Source organism: Mesoplodon densirostris, chromosome 18, assembly GCF_025265405.1.
Source record: "Mesoplodon densirostris isolate mMesDen1 chromosome 18, mMesDen1 primary haplotype, whole genome shotgun sequence".
NCBI lineage: Eukaryota > Metazoa > Chordata > Mammalia > Artiodactyla > Ziphiidae > Mesoplodon > Mesoplodon densirostris.
Window position 1 is genome coordinate 50,700,354 of NC_082678.1, and position 22,462 is coordinate 50,722,815.

Genomic DNA, 22,462 nt, shown 5'->3' on the forward strand with positions numbered 1-22,462 from the left:
TTTATATGTATGTCACTACGGTGTCTCCTGCATCTAGAGCAGTGTCTGGCACATAGTGGGCACATAGTGTCTGGCACGTTGTTCAGTGACTGAATAAATTACATCTTTCTTTGGATTGGCGGTCCCTTGGTGGTGTCAACATGTGAAGCAGTTCCAGATATTATATCTTCTTACATACAGTTTTTGTGGGAAAGAGCAACAGATCTTCCCAGAAGGAACTCCTTGTGCATTTTTGGCTCTGACTGGGTTACATGCCCATCCATGAAACAGTCATTGTAACTTAGGGAATGTTATGTGTTGATTGACTTGGGGTCTAGGCTATTTGCTCATCCACATGGTCTGAAATTGGAGTAGGGGTGACTCTCTGAATGAGTATCATTCAGATATAGTGAGTGAATGCTTGGCAGGAAAAAAAAATCACAATTTTGCCCTTGGTAAGATATTCAAATAGGGAAATGGCTCAGGAGACTATTATGGTTCAAATATAAGAAAATATGCTGTCATCACATAGATTCCAGCAGGCCTTCTCAGGGGCTGTGTGTGGTGGTGGGGTTAGGAAGTCACAGGTCCCAGAAGCTTCAGGGGCAGCTATGGCCTTCTTTTTAGTCATCCATTCATCAGAACGTAGTGTCGATATTAATTCTTGCTCCTTTCTGGTTCTGCAATTCCCCTGTGGTGCCAAATGTGCTCTCGTTCCAAAGGATAATACTTTTGCAAGTAATGACAACCCTTCTAAGCCTGGAGCTAGCCTCTGTAGGGCCCCACCTACAGGATGTCCTGTTTACTGCCCACCACCCTGTTCTGTCAGCTGTTGTAGTTTACTCTATGTATGTCCAGATGGAACTCCCTAGCTGGGAGGCTATTCATACATGAAGCCTGAACCTTTGAGTAGATTTGCTTTTCTAGGGACAGGATTATGCCAATTTATACACTTTCTCTACAGCAACATATGTATATATGTAAAAGTCACAAGCATCTGAGGAGAAAAAAGAATTCTTAGTTTCCTAGGTGCTGCAGGGAGTAACCCTTAGTTTCTTAGGGACCTGAGAATTCCGTTATATGCATCTGTATATATCTTCCTGCCTCCTTTTCCAGAAGAATGTGAGCAGGCTCTATTACCTCCAGCATGTCTGTGACACTCCACTTACAGCCTTTTCAACCTTTACTCTAGGACCTATTTTTGCTTTTTTCCAAAATGAGGAAGACCCTTAATATTAGATGAGGAGTTCAAATATTCATAGCAGATCCAGGCATCCAACAGTAGCTTTTGCTTTCCCTAGAAGTAAAGCGAACTTAAGACCCTTCACAAAAGAATGGAACTTCTTCTCTTTCTCTCTCTCTCTCTCTCTGTCTCTCTCTCTCTGTCTCTCTGGACTTACATTATATCTTGGTCTCTATCCCTCCAGACTCTGAATTGTAGACAGGAGATTGGGCTGGAGGTAGGATGGAAGAGTCACGGTGATAAGGAGAGTTTTGTCCTGTACCTCCTCTTCCCTTTGACTGCAGTGCATCGCCCGCAGCTTTCAAGTTTGCATTGTTGAGGTGAATTCCCTGGTGGTCCAGTGGTTAGGACTCCATGCTTTCACTACCTAGGGCCAGGGTTCCATCCCTGGTTGCGGAACTAAGATCCCACAAGACAACAGACGCTGCCCCCCCACCCCCGACACAAAAAAGTTTGTATTGTTGAATTCCTGGGACTGAATTGAGCCTAGCTTCTTGTTGGGTTATGCTAAGGCAGCAGTCTAGGTAGGGGTCTAGGGGTGATAGCTGGGCCTCCTTGGGCTAAAGGCCTGGTTTTCGTTTACCAATTTACAAAAGAGCCAGGCTCCACAGCGAGAGTTGTAAAGTAGGGGACTATTAACCTGCAAGTCCCTCGATGGCACATATGAGATGCCTAGAGCATTTTCGTCCCATAAACAGTAAGTGCTTGATAAACAGACTGAACAGTGCATTCTAGGTGCAGTCACCTTCTTGACAAGGTCCCCAGGGCTTCTGAGCACCTACTGGCCAGTAGTGTATTCAGGGTTGTCAAAGTTGACTCTTGCACAATTACCCCTCAGTGCATTCTAGATGTGATCGTATTCTTGAAAGAAACCTAAATTTATCAGTAGTCACGTCAGAGCATTCAGGCCTTTAAGTGCAAGTGGGATCCAGAATCCTGGAAGTGCTATGAAGTCTACGGCCCCTATGGGCACCGCGTTTAGAAACCTACGCTACCTTCCAGAAGCCTCAGACCCCGGGGCAGCCGCCAAAGCCTCTAAGCTTAAGTCCTCGAAGCCAGCAGCCATAGCCATCCGAGACCCGGGGGTCCAGGGCATCAGGCACTGAGGCAGACACCCCCGGTGCGGGCTGCGCAGGCGCGGGAGGCCCGAGAGGGCCCCGGCGCTCCAGGCTGCGCAGGCGCAGGAGCGGCTGCCGGCGAGTCTTCACGGCGGCGGCGGCGGCGACGGCGGCGGCGGCGGCGGCGATTGAGGAGCCGGGGCGTGGAGCAGCAGTGGCGGCGGCGGGCGGCAACGGAGCAGCCATGAGGGCCGGGCCCAGTCACCGACAGTGAGTGGTGGTGGAAGCGGGGTGGGCGACGGGAGGGAAGTGGGTAACCTGCTGGAGGGATACTCCGACTTGGTGGGGGGGCTCTGCCTGTCGGAGGCGAAGGGGCGTGGGGGAGGGACAGTTTGAGATGATGATGCGGGAATTTGGGGCAGGGGTGGTCAGATGGCCCGGCGTCAGTGCTGGACAGCTTGGGGAGGGAACGGGGTGCGCGCTGCAGAGTGAAGGAGCCCGCCGCAGGGGCAGTGTCCCGCGCTCCTCCGTTTGTCATCGTCCCTTCCCCCGGGAGCTTTCGGTTGCCTCTCCCTTTCTGCTTCTTTCAGAGAATCGTCTCGGGGGATGGGGGTGCGTGGAGGATGAAAGCCCTGCTGGGGCTGCAGAAGACGACTCTAGTCCAGGCAGGGAAGAGCCGGTCGCCCGGAGTAATAGGCTGCTCTGGGTAGAGGGTGGGGGTCGTTTAAAGCTGGGAGGGGTCTAAGGAAAAGAGCTAGGGGCTTAGAGTCCGTCAGTTTCGAACCCACGTCCACCGCTGTTTAAAGCTGAAAGGTAACCTTGGGCAGGTCCCACTTAACCTTTCTGAACCTCTGGAAGATGTAATGGGTTTCAACGGACTATTGCAAGCATCATGTATGTGATTGAGATCGTTTATAAAAATTGTAAATTGTGAGTACTGTGCCGAGGTTGCTATATCACCAACAGTATCACTGGATTTTAGATCTTACCGTTATTAATGGAACGACTGGTTTCTTTGTCAAGGCGAAACATATTGTTTGTAAAACCTCAATAGGCACAGATGTGTTTTCTTCATCAGCACAGCAGATCATGTGCAGAAATACCAGTTTCTTCTGTGATGTGACAGATTAACCATCAGACTTGTGTAGGAAAAATACCATACTCTCGGGCATTTTTACAAATGGTATGTAGCTCCTTACTCAAGAGGGAGGCAATAGAGAATGGAAGGCCAATCTGTTAAATGCTTTCTGAACACAGCCCGTTTAGGTTTGTTCCCTTGTAACCACAGTTGGTACTAACTTGCTTTATGATGAATTGAAGAAACTAGTTTGAGACAAACTGGGAGGGGTGCACAATGAGGGATGTGCAAATACAATTTGTTATCTTTTAATTGTAAAAAAGTTTTTCGTTGCAAGAGTCTCTGGTTGCCCCAAGGCCCTGTCTCTGTTTTGGAGGTTAGATAGCATATAGCAACTTTTCATCTCCACTTTTTGTTACCCTGCCTGTGGAACCTCCAGGGTGGAGTGCCTCTCAAAGAAAGACAGAAGCAGCTGTGCAGGAGCCCAAGAGGTGGCTGGTTTGTTTCTGAGGGGCTGAAGGAGCGCTCCTGAGGCTTTGTTGTTGTTCTTGCTGTTTAGGGTGGACAAAGCGGAGGACAGAGTTAAACTGTGTACTTAGAGAGAGAGAAAATGGCTTTCTAGTCACAGCTTTTGAAAGAGATGAAACTCCTTTCAAAAGGACAGAAAGAGACGATGCTTCAGCTTTGCTGGCTCTGAGGATGCAGAGCTTGAAATGGTGAGGTCTTTTGGAAATTAGTGAGTGATTTGTCTTTCATCTGACCAAAGGTAGAGAGTAGCTGTATTAGGTCCTTGAAGGTTCACAGATAAGGAGAATGAATTATTTTATAGGAATAGGGAAATGCACCTTAGTTGTCTTTAACTTCTCCATCTGGTAAAACGTGTTTTACTTCTTTCCTGGAAATACACAGTGATATATTATTTTTAACTTTTTGCTTTAGTTCCTTGGCTGTCCCAATAAAATCTCTGTCCATAACACAGAGGTAAGTTTTTTATTCTTATTTAGAGGATAGTTTAAAAAAGAAAGCATTTGTTACTGTTGTCATAGGTCATTTACAGGCTACAAATTTATTCTGTCTTTCACCACCACATGGAAGATGAAGTAGAGGTATAAAATGTTAGAACTAACCTAACCATCTTATTTTTAATAGTTGGACATTTATTTTTAATTTTGCTAATGCATTTTCCCCTCCATTGGAAATTTCCATCAGTTCAAACAAGTCCATAAATGCTATCCTTATTACATTAAAATGGTAGAGGTTTGTTCAGCTGTGATGAGAATTTCCTGTCCTCTCCTTCTGTTCTCTTTCCTATTTGTGGTTCCTTTTATGTAGTAGATTACTGTTACAGAATGAAAAGTCTTCCCCTGAGGGAAAGAAAGGGGATGGCCAGTGCCTTGATTGCCTTGTTGTGTGAGCAGTCCGTCTAAAGTGGGGATGTAAGGACTTCCCCTGAATCCCTGACATAGCAAGAGCTAAAATAAAAGGAATAAGGTTTACCAGTTCATTTTTATTCTAATAAAATGAATCATTTTTCTTAAAAAAAAAAGCAAAAAGCATCTTATGCCTCGGGGGAACCTTTTTATGTTTTTATTTTTTTAAAAATTAATTAACTACTTAATGTATTTTGGCTGCATTGGGTCTTCGTTGCTGCTCGTCGTGGTCTTTCTCCAGTTGGGGCAAGCGGGGGCTACTCTTCGTTGCGGTGCGCGGGCTTCTCATTGCGGTGGCTTCTCTTGTTGCGGAGCACAGGCTCTAGGCACGCGGGCTTCAGTAGTTGTGGCACGCGGGCTCAGTAGTTGTGGCTCGCAGGCTCTACAGCCGCAGGCTCAGTAATTGTGGCGCATGGGCTTAGTTGCTCCGTGGCATGTGGATCTTCCCAGACCAGGGCTCGAACCTGTGTCCCCTGCATTGGCAGGCGGATTCTCAACCACTGCGCCACCAGGGAGGCCCCTCAGCGGAACCTTTTTAAAGCAGTCTGTATAAAAACAAAATTTTGGTGTTTTTACCTCCCTCTCTTTTTTCACTGAGAATATTTGCTTGCAAACAGAATCTTTGTTTCTTCAGAGCCTTTGTGATCTTGCCACCCATTCCTTAGCTGAAGTCACTTTTGTGATATTTTTATAGCCACTTAACAATAGAGCACAAAGGGGTTTTTTTTTGGTTTGGTTTGTTTGTCATTTGTTTTGGTTCTTGATAGAGTGCTAACAACTTTAAAGGAATACTATATGAGAAAATGTTAAAAAGGAAAAGTAGAGTGGATTTATTTATTTATTTATTTATTTGAAGTATAGTTGATTTACAATGTTGTGAGGAGAGTGGATTTAACTTAGTGAATTTGTAAGTTGGTTCTGATGTTTGGAGGGTAAAGGATTCAAGAATGGACTTGTGGTTCAGAGTAGCCTTCTGAGGACCAGGGTTTGCTTACCAGTGTTTATTTGTTTAGCACAGTTGTTGGCATAGAGTAATTGCTGATTAAATACTTGCTGAAGGGAAAAATAATAGCAATATGAATCATAATCAGCAAACATGGGTTCAAATCTTCTGCAACTTTGTGTATCTTTGAATAAGCTTACCCTTCTGTCTTTACCTGTTTCCTCATATATAAAGCAAAGATAATAGTTGTACTTATTTCATAGGGTTGTTGTGAGGGTTAAATGTGGTAATACATGTAAACTGTTTAGAATGGTACCTGATACTTAGTAAATGCTAAATGAATGCTAATTATTACTAGTGTTTGTTGGATACACACTCTCTTTGTGCCCAAATCACTGGTCAAAGATGATTATGACATAGCCCTTGCCCTCTGGGAGTTCACAGTCTAGTGAAGGAAACAGAAGTATACAAAGTAATTGTATAGAATGCAATATCTATTTCATCAAATCTGTGGTGCTAATGATTGTAAGGCTCACAGTTATTTTGCACACCACTAAGAAAGAAGAAATGCTGCTAATGAGACTGGCATGCCATCAGTTGTAAGGTGTATCCTGTTTTCAGAGAAATGTGACGGAAAAAAGAGTGTCTTAGAATTGATGGAGAGACTTCCCTGGGGTCCAGTGGTGAAGACTCCATGCTTCCACTGCAGGGGATGATGGTACGGTCCCTGGTCGGGGAACTAAGATCCTGCATGCCACATGGCCAAAAGAAAAAAAAAAAAAAGAATTGATGGAGTATAGTAAGTGGTTCTCTACTAGAGAAAGGTACAGCTTGTTATGAGAGTTGATGGAAGGGCTGGGTTCAGATATCGTCAGTAAAGGCCTCTGCTGCATTGAACCTGCATGATAGGCCCTCACAGATGGACATGGAAGATAGGGCATTCCAGACAGACAGTAAAGTCTGAAAATGGGAAGGGAGAGGGCATTATTGATGTGTACCACCATATCAGGACAAGCAGGAGGAGGAAATGAGCTAAGGCTTTGGCAGAGTAACATTGTATAATGCAGCAGAGCAGGACAGGAAGCTTGGAACATTTTCAGAAGAGACATGAGCCTAATTCTTGGATTTAAACTCCTAAAATATCACAACTCTAAAAAGATGATTCTAATACAATAAATTGGGAAGTGAGAGTATGGGAGAGAAGTGAAGTGGCCAAGGGAAGGGCTGAAGCTTTACAGCTGACCAGAGAGGGGATAAGTGTGAAGTCTCTGTACTCTTGGTGTGAGGTGAATGCTTTCTCAGCAGAGAAGTGTTTAATATCTATTTCTGTCTTTTCACTGCCTATCAAGGTCTTGATTGTGTCCCTTTTAGAGCTTTGTAACTCAGAGTGAAAAGGAATACAACTTGAGAGGAAAAATGCTAAATTTTCTTTATTAAAGATGCATTTAATACAAGGAGGGTAATAAGTTATCAGATTTCATAGCTCAGTTATAAAATGGTGGTTTGGTACAGTGCTGGATTGTACAGTTTCATGGGAAAATATAGGTCACTTAAGGAGTGACTTAAAAGACTCAGAAGAAAAGAAAAGAAAAAGACTCAGTTATTAATTTTCTGGTAACTAACCCTGAAGCTAGTAGGGAAAACTATGAAAAACGAAAAATAGCATAAGCATGAATTTCTGTAGTGTCTTTTCTTTTCACCGGTAAGCCAAAACTTGACTCTCTCTCTCTTTTTTTTTTTAAGTATTTATTTATTTATTTGGTTGTGCCGGGTCTTAGTTGCAGCAGGCAGGCTCCTTAGTTACAGCTCACCAGCTCCTTAGTTATGGCACATGGGCTCCTTATTTGTGACATGCATGTGGGATCTAGTTCCCTGACCAGGGATCGAACCTGGGCCCCCTGCATTGGGAGCGTGGAGTCTTAACTTCTGTGCCACCAGGGAAATCCCCAAAACTGGACTCTCTTAAGCTTTTTGGACTCTGGTCTCATTGAAAAATTTTGGGGTTGATCCTCAGCAGTCAAATTCAGCAAATACTGAAGTGCCTACTGTGTGTTAGGCATTATGCTAGGCACTGAGAATTAAAATGTGAATGACATGATCCTCGTTTTTAAGGTGCTCACATTTTTTTTTTTTTTTGATTTTTTGGCCACGCTGCTCGGCATGTGGGATCTTGGTTCTCCCACCAGGGATTGAACCCGTGCCCCCTGCGTTGGAAGCGTGGAGTCTTAACTAACCACTGGATCACCAGGGAAGTCCATTAGGGTGCTCACTTTTTAAAAAAAATATTTATTTATTTATTTATTTTTGGCTGTGTTGGGTCTTCGTTGCTATGCTGGCTTTCTCTAGTTGCGGCGAGCGGGGGCTACTCTTTTTTTTTTTTTTTTTTTTTTTTTGCGGTATGCGGGCCTCTCACTGTTGTGGCCTCTCCCGTTGCAGAGCACAGGCTCCGGACGCGCAGGCCCAGCGGCCATGGCTCACGGGCCCAGCCGCTCCGCGGCATATGGGATCCTCCCAGACCGGGGCACGAACCCGTATTCCCTGCATCGGCAGGCGGACTCTCAACCACTGCGCCACCAGGGAGGCCCAAGGGGCTACTCTTCATTGCGGTGCGCGGGCTTCTCATTGCGGTGACTTCTCTTGTTGCAGAGCATGGGCTCTAGGCGTGCGGGCTTCAGTAGTTGTGGCTCCCAGCCTCTAGAGAGCAGGCTCAGTAGTTGTGGCTCACGGGCTTAGTTGCGCCGCAGCATGTGGGATCTTCCCAGATCAGGGCTCGAACCTGGATCCCCTGCCTTGGCAGGCGGATTCTTAACCACTGCGCCACCAGGGAAGTCCCCTAGGGTGCTCACATTTTAATTGGAGGCTGACAAATACGTAATTATGAACCAATACAGTATGTGCTGTCATAGAGATCTGCACTAAGAGCTATAGGAGCACTGGTTCTGCCTGGTGGTGGGAAAGGAAGGTTGGAGAAGGCTTCCTGGAGGAAGAATCAATTGAGTCTTGAGGAATGAATACAATTTGGCTGCTTCAACAGAAAAGGATTGGAGAAGATAGTGTTTCAAGTGCAAAGAACAACTTGCACAAGGGTATAAGAGTACAGACCCTCAGGCTAGTGGTTTAATGTGCGTAGATCATGGGGTATGAGGTAGAAGTGGAAGGACGTGAGGTGAAAGATGGGTTGGAGCCCAATTGTGGATGGCCTTGGTGAGGGGTCTGAATTTTATTTTGTAGGTGCTATGGAAGAGTTCAGATCACTATTTAAGAAAAGTAACACTGATGGATCAACAGCAAGGTCCTATATCCTGTGATAAACCATAATGGTAAAGAATATGAAAAAGAATGTGTATGTACAACTGAATCACTTTGCTGTATAGCAGAAATTAACACAACATTGTAAATCTACTATACTTCAATATAATAAATTTGAAAAAAAGAAAAGTAATCTAACATTGTTGACAGTGTGGAAGTTAGATTTTAAAAGGAGAAATTGGCTGCAGGGAGACAGTTCGTTATGAGACTGGTGTGATGGTTGCTTGAGAGATATTGAAGATCTCAATTACAGTGGTAGTGATGGAATTGTAGACAGATTAAAGAGCTTTTTAGGAGACTGACTAGAAGGATCTTATTGACTTTATGTTGGGGAGTGTGTAAGGGAGAGGGAGTTGTCGAAGATGGATTTGAAATTCCTTGCTTGGGTGACTAAATGGATGGTGATGTCATTAAACAAGATAGGGAATACAGGAATAAGAGGGTGTTACATTTGAGGGGAAATGAGTTTGATTTTGGTATGTTAGGTTTGAGGTGTCTGGGAAATCCAGGAGCAAATGTCCAATAGGCTTCTGGATATTTGGGTCTAGAGTTCGGCAGAGAGGTTTAGAATGGAGATGCAGATCTAGAAATCATTAGGGTGTAAGTAATAGTTAAAGCCAGCATGATGACCCTGTGAGTCTAAGTTCCAGTTGCTTAATATGTTGTTCATTCACATCATCTGGAGGGATTGGCTTAATGGAGATGTGGCACTCAGTACTTTCTCAACAGTAGTTCATACTTATTTTTACATTTTTTAATGTGTTACATACTTGGCTTAAATTAGCAGCTTTTAGGTTGCAAGCAAGAATAAAACACAAAACTTCTCATCTTGGTGGAAAGAATGGTATTACTCTTAATTAAATAAGGATACCATTCCTGCTTAAAAGCATATATGTTTGTAAATTTTTCAGTGAAAGGAAATTAGTGTGCACATCAGCTGTACATTTTCTTTTCCTATTCTCAGTGGTTTACCAGACTTAGAAAACTGCCTTTTCTTTCTTTCTTTTTTCTTTCTTTCTCTCCTTCCTTCCTTCCTTCTTTTATTTTTGGCTGTGTTGGGTCTTTGTTGTGGCACACGGGCTCCTCTCTAGTTGTGGCGTGTGGGCTCTGTAGTTGCGGCACACGGGCTCTCTAGTTGTGTCGCGCAGGTTCAGTTGCCCCGCAGCATGTGGGATCTTGGTTCCCCGACCAGGGATCCAACCCGCGTCCCCTGCATTGGAAGGCGGATTCTTAACCACTGGACCACCAGGGAAATCCTGAAAACTGCGTTTTCTAACATCAGTTCCATTATAGATATGGGGGGGAAAAAAGGAATCTGTTCCACTGAGTACCTCAGATTAGAAGCTAGGTGATTTTTTTTTGGCTGCGTTGGGTTTTCGTTGCTGTGCGCGGGCTTTCTCTAGTTTTGACCAGCGGGGCTACTCTTCGTTGCGGTGCACAGGCTTCTCACTGCAGTGGCTTCTCTTGTTGCGGAGCACAGGCTCTAGGCGTGCGGGCTTCAGTAGTTGTGGCTTGCAGGCTCTAGAACACAGACTCAGTAGTTGTGGCGCACGGGCTTAGTTGCTCCACAGCATGTGGGATCTTCCCGGCCCAGGGCTCGAACCCGTGTCCCCTGCATTGGCAGGTGGATTCTTAACCACTGTGCCACCAAGGAAGTCCCAAGCTAGGTGATTTTTATGAACCAAAACCTCAGAAGATTTGATTTGAAGACCACAGGATAATTTTGAATCAGTGATACCAGGTTAGTTCAGAGTTGGGATTGGGAACTCAAGTCAACTAACTCTGTGCAGTCTTCCTCTACCACACAGCTTTCCACCATTTATATAATAACTGAAAACAATGAAATAAATATGCCTGATGGTAAGTGAAAGATATACATGCTGTTGTTGCTTTCTGGAAGGACAATTTGGTATAATTTAGGTGCTTTTTTTTTAGTTCATGATTTTGAAATATAAGCAAAGGCATGTTTTATGAAAGGAAGGAATTTGAAGAGTGTTTAAAGTTGTTGGTATATTTTAGCTAAGCATTTTTAATATTGACATTGAACAGGATGTCTGGCTTTGACTGGAGAATCAAATGCTGGGAATCACAGACATCCCTAAGGTCTTGACTTGGTTCAAGGCTTAGCTTTCCATACTTTTCTTTTTCTCCCTTTCCTTGGGGATTTAATGTTAAAAAGAAAATTAATCTGTAGATATGTTATCTTTTTACCCCTTTATTATGGAAAATTTCAAATATACGCAAGAGTAGACAGAACAGTATAATGAACCCCTATCATTCTGTTATAATAATTGTCAACTCATGCCTGTCTTGTTTCATCTATGTACCCCCTACCCACTAACCCACCTACATTATTTTTTAAAAATCCAGGATATCATAATTTCATGAATAAATATTTCAGTATATATCTCTAAAAGATAAGGACTAAAAGAAATCCCACAAAAAATTAACAAGCATTTTATTTCTTTTTTTTTCTTTTTCTTTTTGTGGTATGCAGGCCTCTCACTGTTGTGGCCTCTCCCGTTGTGGAGCACAGGCTCCAGATGCGCAGGCTCAGTGGCCATGGCTCACGGGCCTAGCCGCTCCGCGGCATGTGGGATCTTCCCGGAACGGGACACAAACCCGTGTCCCCTGCATCGGCAGGCGGACTCTCAACCGCTGCGCCACCAGGGAAGCCCATTTTATTTCTTAATAGCATCAGTTATCCAGTTAGTTTTCACATTTCCCCAATTATCTCAATAATTTTTCAACTGTTTGTTTGGAACAGTATCCAAATAGGTCCATACAGAATGATTTCATATGTCTACTGTTTTTCGTTTAACCTATAGGTTTGCCCTCCATTTCTTCATGTATTCATTGAAGATCTCTCCTTTTTTTTAAAAATTTATTTATTTCTTTTTGGCTGTGTTGGGTCTTCGTTGCTGCACGTGGGCTTTCTCTAGTTGGGGGGAGCAGGGCTACTCTTCGTTGCGGTGTGTGGGCTTCTCATTGAAGTGGCTTATCTTGTTGCGGAGCACAGGCTCTAGGAGCTTCAGTAGTTGTGGCACGCTGGCTTAGTTGCTCCGCGGCATGTGAGATCTTCCTGGACCAGCGCTCGAACCTGTGTCTGCTGCGTTGGCAGGCAGGTTCTTAACCACTGCGCCACCAGGGAAGCCCCAAGATCTCTCCTTTTTTTTTTTTTTTTTTTTTTTTTGCGGTATGCGGGCCTCTCACTGTTGTGGCCTCCCCCGTTGCGGAGCACAGGCTCCGGACGCGCAGGCTCCGGACGCGCAGGCTCAGCGGCCATGGCTCACGGGCCCAGCCGCTCCGCGGCATATGGGATCCTCCCAGACCGGGGCACGAACCCGTATCCCCTGCATCGGCAGGCGGACTCTCAACCACTTGCGCCACCAGGGAGGCCCAGATCTCTCCTTTTTAACAGCTGTTATCCCCTTTACTCTTTTGGAGGTTTCCTTTTACAATATGTCTACAAGGTAGGACATTGTCTTTTCAGTTTCATCCTGTCATTCAAAGCAGTTGGTCATTCACAACAAAGATTAATGCATTGCCTACTCTGTGCTAGGAGCTAAGAATGAATTAGCTAGTGTAGCTAGTTCTGCCCACCCAGTTTATGTCCTGATGGGAGAAACAAAGTTAGCTATCAGTTATAGAATATAACGTGTTAAGAGGGATGTAGAGAACCCCAGGGTGCAATGGAAACATGTTAACTCTTAACCCATATTTGGGGGATCAGGAAAGGCATGTGGATGGATGAAAGAATGTTCAATGTAACACCTGAAGGATGACTTGGAGTTAGGATTACTGGCAGCAGAGGGACTGTTGTTTGTAAAGTATAATAATAAGTTTAACATTTTAATTTTCACTATTTGAAATAAATAGCATGTTTCTTAGGAAAATTGTGTTTTCAACTTTATTGTACCAAATAATATTAATAAATATCTTTATACAAAGCATTTTTCTTCCCTTTTGCACAACTGCAAGGAAGTCTCAAAACAGCTGTGCAAGTGAAAAATCAGAACCTTGAAAAATAAGTCTAGAATTTCCAACCCTTACAATGCCCCCATCGTTTGTTTGTTTGTTTATTTATTTATTTATGGCTGTGTTGAGTCTTCGTTGCTGCACGTGGGCTTTCTCTAGTTGTGGTGAGTGGGGGCTACTCTTCATTGTGATGCGAGGGCTTCTCATTGCGGTGGCTTCTCTTGTTGCGGAGCACAGGCTCTAGGTGCGTGGGCTTCAGTAGTTGTGGCTTGCAGGCTCCGTAATTGTGGCTTGCAGGCTCAGTAGTTGTGGCACACGGGCTTAGTTGCTCTGCAGCATATGGGATCCTACCAGACCAGGGCTCGAACCCATGTACCCTGCATTGGCAGGTGGATTCTCAACCACTGGGCCACCAGGGAAGCCCGTACCCCCATCGTCTTTCTTAAGGTTAACCTAGGCAGCCAATTTCCATCTCTAAGTAGACACTTTGGGGGAAGCTTAAAAAATCCTTGACAAGTTGATTCTAAAATTTATATGGGACCAAAATAGCCAAAACAATTTTGAAAAAGGTTAACAAATTTGGAAGACTCATACTACCTGATTTCAAGACTTACTGAAGAACTACGGTAACCAAGACAGTGTGGTATTGGCAAAAGGATAGATATATAGATCAATGAACAGAATAGAGGAATAGACCCACACTATTAAATAGGGCTGTTTGATTTTTGACGGAGGTGCAAAGGCAAGTCAACAGAGAAAGGATAGTTTTCTCAACCGCTAGTCATTGGAACAACTAGATATCTATATGCAAAAAAAGAGAAAAAAGAACCTCAACCCACACTTCACACCTTATGTAAAAATTAACTCAAGATCAATCACAGACCTAAATGTAAAATGGAAAACTATAAAATATTTAGAATGAAACTGGAGAAAATCCTTGTTACCTTGAGTTAGGCAAAGAGTTCTTAGATACAGTACCAAAAGCAAGATCCATAAAAGAAAAAATTGGTAAATTGGGCTTCATCAAAATTTAAAACTTTTACTCTGCAAAAGCCAAGACACAGACTGGGAGAAAGTATTTGCAAGTCACATATCAAGATAGGAACTGTATATAGAATGTATAAAGAGCTCAAAACTCATCAAGAAGAAAAGCAAATGACACCATTAAAAAAATGGGTGAGAGATTTGAATGACTTCAGCAGAGAAGATATATGGATGGCAAAGAAGCTCATGAAAATGTCCTCAACATCTTAGTCATTAGAAAAACGCAAATTAAAATCATAATGAGATGTGCCATTAGAATGACTAAAAAACAACAAAAGGAAACTGTCTAGATTATGGACTGATGAGGATGTGGAACAATTGGAACTTTGGAAAACACTGTGGTGGTTTCTTATAAAGTAAAACATACACTTAACCATATGACCCAGGTGTTTACCCAAATGAAATGACAACCTCTGACACAAAAACCTGTATGTGAATATTTATAGCAGCTTTATTGGTGATCATCCAAAACTGGAAACAACCTGAATGTCCCTCAACTTTGGAATGGAAAAACCAACTGTGATATATCCATACAATGGAATACTACTCAGCAACAAAAAGGAACTATTCATATATGCAATAACATGAATGAATCTCATGTGCATCATGGTAAGTGAAAGAAGCCACCATACTCAAAAGGCTACTCTCTACAACCAGGACCTACTGTATAGTACAGGGAACTATATTCAATATCTTATAATAAACTATAATGGAAAATAATCTGAAAGAGAATGTATATATGTGTGTGTGTGTGTATATATATGTGATATATATATATATCATATATAAATAACTGAATCACTTTGTTGTACACCTGAAACTAGCACAACTTTGTAAATCAACTATACTTCAATTAAAAAAAATACTCACTACATGATTGAATTTATATGACATTCTGGAAAACTCAGAACTATAGGGACAATGGAGAACAGATCAGTGATTGCCTTGGGTTAAGGGTAGGTGAAGTGTTTGACTACAAAGGGGTAGCATGAGGATATTTTGGTGAGGTGATAGAACTGTTCTGTACCTTGTTTGTGGTTATAGTTATATGAATTTATGAATTTATGAGAACTCAGAACTGAACACTACAAAATGAATTTTACTGTGTAAATTTTTTATTTATTTGTTTGTTTGTTTGTTTGTTTATGGCTGCATTGGGTCTTCATTGCTGTGCACGGGCTTTCTCAGGATCTACTCTTCGTTGTGGTGTGTGGGCTTCTCATTGCGGTGGCTTCTCTTGTTGCCCAGCGCGGGCTCTAGGCACACAGGCTTCAGTAGTTGTGGCACGTGGGCTCAGTAGTTGTGGCTCGCGGGCTCTAGAGCGCAGGCTCAATAGTTGTGGTGCACGGGCTTAGTTGATCCATAGCATGTGGGATCTTCCTGGACCAGGGCTCGAACCCGTGTCCCCTGCATTGGCAGGTGGATTCTTAACCACTGTGCCACCAGGGAAGTCCCTGTGTAAAATTTTTCAGAAAGAAATTCTGAGGGTAGAAGACTTTAAAGAAGATTTTAAAGAAGTCTTTAAAGACATTAAAGAATTCCAGGGGCCTCCCTGGTGGCGCAGTGGTTAAGAGTCCGCCTGCCGATGCAGGGGATACGGGTTCGTGCCCCGGTCTGGGAGGATCCCATATGCCGCGGAGCGGCTGGGCCCGTGAGCCATGGCCGCTGGGCCTGCGCATCCGGAGCCTGTGTTCCGCAACGGGAGAGGCCACAACAGTGAGAGGCCCGCATACCGCAAAAAAAAAAAAAAAAAAAAAAAAAAAAAGAATTCCAGAAGTATAACTTCTTAAATATTTGAATTTTTTAACTTAATTTCTTTTTTGAATATATTTTAAATAATTTAAAAGATACATAATGAGGGGACTTCCCTCATGGTCCAGTGGGTAAGACCCGGTGCTCCCAGTGCGGGGGGCCTGGGTTCGATAGCTGGTCAGGGAACTATATCCCGCATGCCGCAACAAAGACCTGGAGCAGCCAAAATGAAACCTGGTGCACCCCTCTGCTGGGCATCCATCCTCTTCCCTTTGCTACTGCTTTTTTGGTGAGAGATAATTTGAACTATTTGCTAGTGTTTCTGGATCATGTCTCTACTCTGCCCTTTTTTTCCACAAACACTCTGGTTTTTCCATCAGATCTCAAATTTCTAAGTAAGGACTTTTATTTAGATAAAATAAGATCTTTCCTCTTAGTAGGGGATTGTTGGGTATCCAATTAGGCTTCTATATCTCACCTAGATATTTGCCTGTTCTTGGTAAATCATTAATTTCTAGTCCTTTGTTACTCTCTCCCCCACCTTTCTCTCAGAGGCTATCAAGTGGAAATTATCTTTACTCCTTTCTTCCACACCTATAGAGTTTAGTATATTCATGTTGGCCTTTCCTTTCTTCACTATACTGTTAATGCTCTGGGACCTTGTATCACTGTTTCTCTTTCAGCCGAATCTTTAGTCCTTCTGTCGTTATTTTTTCTTTTCACAGGTGGTGTAATTCATTGCACACACAAACAAATTCTCCAGATGTCTAGCTTTAACTCAAATCTCTCTGTTTCTCTCTCTTTCCCTCTCGCCTGCGCCACCCCTCCTTCCCTCCTAGAATCCAGGCCTATATTTCCAAAACCCACCTAGGCATTGCATAGGCATCACAGAATTCATTGTCTTCCCCACAAAATCTAAACATTCTAGATTTCCTGCCTAGTTGAATGGTATTAACAGCCACACAGTTACCTAAATCAAAAACTTTGGACTTGACCTTGTTTCTTCCTTCTCCTTCATCACTCATATCTGGTTGATACCTAGGTCTGATTTTAACCTTCAAGGTCTCCTAAACCTGCCATTTCCTTTCCAGCCATATTGCTGAAGTCTTGGATTAGACCGTTTTCATTTCTCACTTGGACCGTTGCAGTAACCTCCTAACCGGTCTGTATGCCTCAGGTCTTATCATCCTTCACTTGATCCACCACACTGCCACAAGAGTGATCTTCCTAAGTTCTAAGACTACTTATGCACTTTCCCTTTCAAACCCTTCATTACCCACAGTGCCTGATACATAGCACATGCGTGATTCCATCTTCCTTCCTCCTTTCCTCATTATGTTTTTGCTCAGGCTGTTTTCTTTCCCTCCAAGGACACTTCCAAAACAGGCAGACAGACATAACCAATAATCTAGTGAATCTCCTGATTAATCTTTAGGATTTAGCTCATAGCTCATTTCTTCTGTGAAGTCTTCCTAGTTTCCAAGTCAGAATTAATCACTCCTGCTCTGGGCTGCTCTGATATTTTAGTATCCTGTTAGCATTACACTTATTATTCTAATGTTTTGTTTCCTCAACTGAGCTCTTTGTGGGTAGGGGTTATGTCTTTTTTACCCTTTTAAGTTCAGCAGCACCTAACAACTAAGCCTGCCAAATTTATTGAGTTTCTAGTATGTGTTGGGAACTAACAATTCTCTGGTAAACAAAGTCCCTGTTCTTATGGAGCTGATGTTCTAGTGAGGGTAAACAGACAACAAACAACTTTAAAAAAATCAGTTGCAGAGCATTAAAATAGAATGATGTATTAGAGGATGAATGGATAGCTACTTTAAATTGGGAGAATAGGGAATATCTCTCTGAGGGTATGGCATTTAAGATCCAGGAGGATACAAGGATTAGCAGATCAAACATTCCAGTGCAAAACTAAGGAGGAATGAACTCCGTATGTTGGAGGAACAGGAATAAGACCAATGTGGCTTGAATATGGTGGGTGAGAGGGAGAGTGATGCAAGAAGAGGACAGAGGCCATATGACGTTGAGATTTGAAAGCTAGGGTAGTGTGCTTCCTTTGGAGGCTTTTAAGCAGGCATATGATGTGAGTTGATTTGTAATTTTAGAAAGATACTCTGGTTACTGTGTATAAATGGTGATTATATTTATTGAGATGGGTAAGACTGTGGCAGAACATATTTATCAAGAATTCTGTTTTGGTCATGTCGAGTTCGAGCTGCTTGTTCGACAGCCAACTGGAGCTGTAAGATAGTTGGGTAGAAAAGCCTGGCATTCCAGGGGGAAGTCTGGGCTGGAATTGTAGACTTGGAGATCATCAACATGTAGACAGAAGTTGAAATCATGGAATTCTGTCAGGAGGTCACCTAGAATGGTTTGTGTCTAGAGAAGAGAGGTCTGACAGAGCAGGAGTAGCCAGTGAGGTAGGAGGAAAACCAGGAAACATGATGGTATGGAAGGCAAGTAAAGAACATGTAAAGAAGGGAGTGGACCACTGTATTGCATTGCTGTCTCAGATAAGAGCAGAGAAGTACCTGTGGGGTTTGGCAACCTAGAGATTATTGGTGATCTTGAGTAGAACTACTCATTGGACTGGTGGAGATAGATGTCTGATTGTAGTGGTTGGAGGGAGCAAGTGAGATGAAAAGCATTTCATTTTCGTATGATGACAGCGAGGTTTTGGAAGCCTATTTCTAAAAACTTCCTGTGTCATTGTCACTAAATTCCTACCTATTTGTATTCCAATGTGGTTATATATTTTTGTCAAAGATTATAATCTTAATGTTTTTGTACCATCATTTTAGGTAGATTCCTGTTCTCTCAAAACCTAGCTTAGGGGCTTCCCTGGTGGTGCAGTGGTTAAGAATCCGCCTGCCAACAGGTTCGAGCCCTGGTCTGGGAGGATCCCACATGCCGCGGAGCAACTAGGCCCGTGCACCACAACTACTGAGCCTGCTCTCTGGAGCCCGCAAGCTACAACTCCTGAGCCCACATGCCACAACTAATGCAGCCAAAAATAAATAAAATAAATTTGTTTAAAAAAACAACAACCAAAAAAACCCCCTAGTTTAACTAGGGTTATGAACAATACATATACACTGGTGAGTGAATGAGACTGTATTTAAGGATCAGGCCCCTGGTCTTGGAAAAGCAGACTGGCTTGACCTTGGCTTTATGATACATCAGTTTTCTCAGCTGTCAAATGAGGATAACAGGACCAGTTTAGCTCAGTGGGTGGTTGTGAGGCATGACTACTAATGAAAATAATTGTAAAACACTTTTGCAAGTTAAAGTGTGATATAAATGCTAAATAATAGTTCTTTATTGGGATGTTGTGAAAATTAGCAATATGCTGTCTCTTTGAGCCCTTAAGTTCCTTTTGAGAAAGGTGATATATATATATATATATATATATATTTTTTTTTAAAATAAATTTATTTATTTTATTTTTGGCTGCGTTGAGTCTTCATTGCTGCGCGCAGGCTTTCTCAAGTTGCGGAGAGTGGGGGCTACTCTTCGTTGCGGTGCGTGGGCTTCTCATTGCAGGGGCTTCTCGTGTTGCGGAGCACCGGCTCTAGGTGTGCGGGCTTCAGTAGTTGTGGCTCGCGGGCTCTAGAGTTCAGGCTCAGTAGTTGTGGCACACGGGCTTAGTTGCTCCGCGGCATGTGGGATCTTCCCAGACCAGGGCTTGAACCTGTGTCCTCTACATTGGCAGGTGGATTCTTAACCACTGCACCACTAGGGAAGTCCCGGTGATATATTTTTATAAATACTATTTGCAGAAAAAAATAGCTCAGGATTTGGGAAAAGATTGCTATCCTAATTTCTGGAGTGTAACAATTATGGAACCATAATGAGACAACTTTTTATTAAAGAGAATATTTCCTAAAGGTTTATTATAATATCACTTTAGAGCTTTCTTATCACAAGGGTTTTACCATCTTGGCTTTTTGGTTCAAGTGAGGGTGTGAGTGCCACCCTATGGCAGTTAAAATTCTGACTGTTTAAAGGACTGGTGGTGATGATTTATTATCTATATTTAAAGTGTCACAGCCAATCAATAGAACCACTCAAAAAAAGCATTGAAAAAGCATTTTAATTTATTTTAGGCAACACCATATAGACATTTTAATGCAGGCTTAGGTGATGGTTGCAGTTAGGCTTTAAAGAGAGAGACAGTGCCATTTCAGGCAAAACTAGCACTCCTTGTTCCACACCTATATGAGTCTAAATATAGAATTGGTGGCATCATTACCTATAATGTACTTAGAAAATGCCTGAAATTTGAATCTGATGAACTAAATTTTTCTCAGCCTCTAAAGTAGCATTAACAATAGAGTAAAACTGGGATGTGGTTCTTTTGATGTTTAAAACCGATAAGGGAAATGGTTAAGCAATAGTCTGCTGACGTGCTCAGAACTTTACCCTGCTGACAGCTCAGTTGGGATCTTGTGTATTATTTTTTTCAGTGGAGACCTGTGTATTGCTAATTTTAGAACAGAGTGACATGAAGTTCTTAGCTTTACATAGGTTGGAATTGAATCTTTTTTCTGGAATTTCAGTTCCACAATCCATTACCTCTTTGTATCAAGGACAAGTGAAAGGTTTTGGTTTCTTTTCCTCTTTGATGGGAAGACTGTACTTGTTTTTGCCTCACCCAGGCATTATTCGCTTTATTTTTGCATTTGGTGACTGGAAAGGGGGTCCCTGAATGGTCTGCTTCTACAGCAAAGACAGTGGAGTAAGCTTTCTTTCTTGGAGATGCTTTACATTTGTGGTTGTATTTAGGCTTTCTGTTATTTGCTGCCATCATCTGCCTTGCTCATTGTAGACTCGGGGATTGGCTTCAAGTTCATAGGTAAAGGTTCATCTTAAATTCTTATTTTAGTTCCTTTGGGTTTGATTTGCAGTTGACCTGTATCCATTCTACTTGTTTCTTGTTTCTTTTCCAGAGTAGATATTTCACAAAGCTTCTATCATATATTTTTAGGAATGTATATTTTTTCCAGCTTTATTAAGGTATAATTGATAAAATTGTAAGATATTAAAGTGTACAACAGGATGATTTGAGGCACCCTTATCTTTTGTTATTGTTCTTCTTTTTATTCTGGAGGCTTGCAGTTGGCAGTACTATCAAGCCAAAATACCTTTGGGACTGTATGGAGAAGGCACTTTCCACTACTTCCTAACAATATGGAATATATGTAATACTTGATCTTATGTATTTCTTCTGTGACTACTAACTAGTTCATGCCCTTTGAAAATTTCCCCTTCGGTTGTTTCTTTTTCTTATTGACTTGTAAAAATTCTTCGTATTTTGTGGCCAATTTGTTGCAAATATTCTTTAAGGCTGTGTATAAATGAGAAAGCAGGCTGTTGCATCAAATGCTTATCCAAGATGATATTTGGTTAAAATGTTTGCCTTGGTTATTTGAGCAATGGTAAGCTTCTTTTGTCTCTTTCCTTCCAAAAATGCATAGAAAAGCTCCTTCTGTCTGAAGTAAAGTGTTGGCTCTGTGTTGGTTATAATTTGCTTTTTCTGGCTGGCAGAGCCTTCTTTTTGTTTTCTGTCTTCTGACAGATTATAGGATTGTGGGGAAACAGCGTCCAGGGCTTTTTCAGGAACTGTGCCATTTTATCTACAGGAGAAGCCATTGGCTTTGGCACTAGAAGGGAATTGGCTCTTCATTTAAAGATGCCAAATCATGCTTGATTCACAAGTTTGCTGTCTCATTTTGTGTATGTGTGTGAAACTTTTTCAGGATGTTGGCTTTTACTTTTTCTACCATGTGCTACTCCATCAGTATGAGAAATTAACAACTTGTTCCTTCTCTCCAACTCTCCACCCCCAACACACACAATCCAAACATCCCAAACCATAGCAAAAGATGCAACAGTCATTTTGAGGATTAGGGCAAAATACACCACACGAATGTTTCCATTGCCCTTTTGGTGACTTTGAGTTTTAATTCTGCTTTATCAGTTAAAGTCTTCATCTTTCCTATGTAAGCTTGAATTATTTAGGTGGGGAAATGATTTGCCAACCAAGATGTCCCTTTACAGAGGCTTTTCAAAGGCATCGGTGGAAGTGAATTGTCAGAGTACTCTATTTCCTAACTTGGGAAACTTAACTTGGCATAAGAGAGAGGACATTTAGGAAACTTCTACTTATTTATTTATCCTTGACATGCTCTTTGCAGGGGGGTGTAGTGTAATTTATCCTGATCTCAAATGAGAATTTTTTTTTTTTTTGCGGTACGCGGGCCTCTCACTGCTATGGCCTCTCCCGTTGTGGAGCACAGACTCCGGACGCACAGGCTCAGCGGCCATGGCCCACGGGCCCAGCCGCTCCGCGGCATGTGGGATCTTCCTGGACGAGGGCACGAACCCGCGTCCCCCGCATCAGCAGGCGGACTCTCAACCACTGCGCCACCAGGCAAGCCCTCAAATGAGAATTTTTATTATCATGTAAGCAGTCTTAACTCCAGTTGTATCTGTTACCTTCATGCTTTTTAAACTGTGTACAATTGATTTTGAAACCTAGCCAACTAGATATTTTAGCAAATCTTCCACACACGTTAATGCCTCACTCCTCTACTTTCTATAGATAACAGTTTAAAGATACCTTCTTTTTTTTTTTTT

At 42.5% G+C, this 22,462-nt stretch overlaps 1 protein-coding gene across 1 annotated transcript in view; it reads left to right on the forward strand.

Annotated features, from left to right (window-relative positions):
* The first annotated feature begins 2,439 nt into the window (after positions 1 to 2,439).
* FAM222B (family with sequence similarity 222 member B) overlaps positions 2,440 to 22,462 on the forward strand; it is a 67,216-nt gene continuing 47,193 nt past the window's right edge. The window contains exon 1 of the mRNA XM_060082430.1: positions 2,440 to 2,550. The gene's annotated coding sequence lies outside the window, so the exon portion shown is untranslated. The remainder of the gene's footprint in view (positions 2,551 to 22,462) is intronic.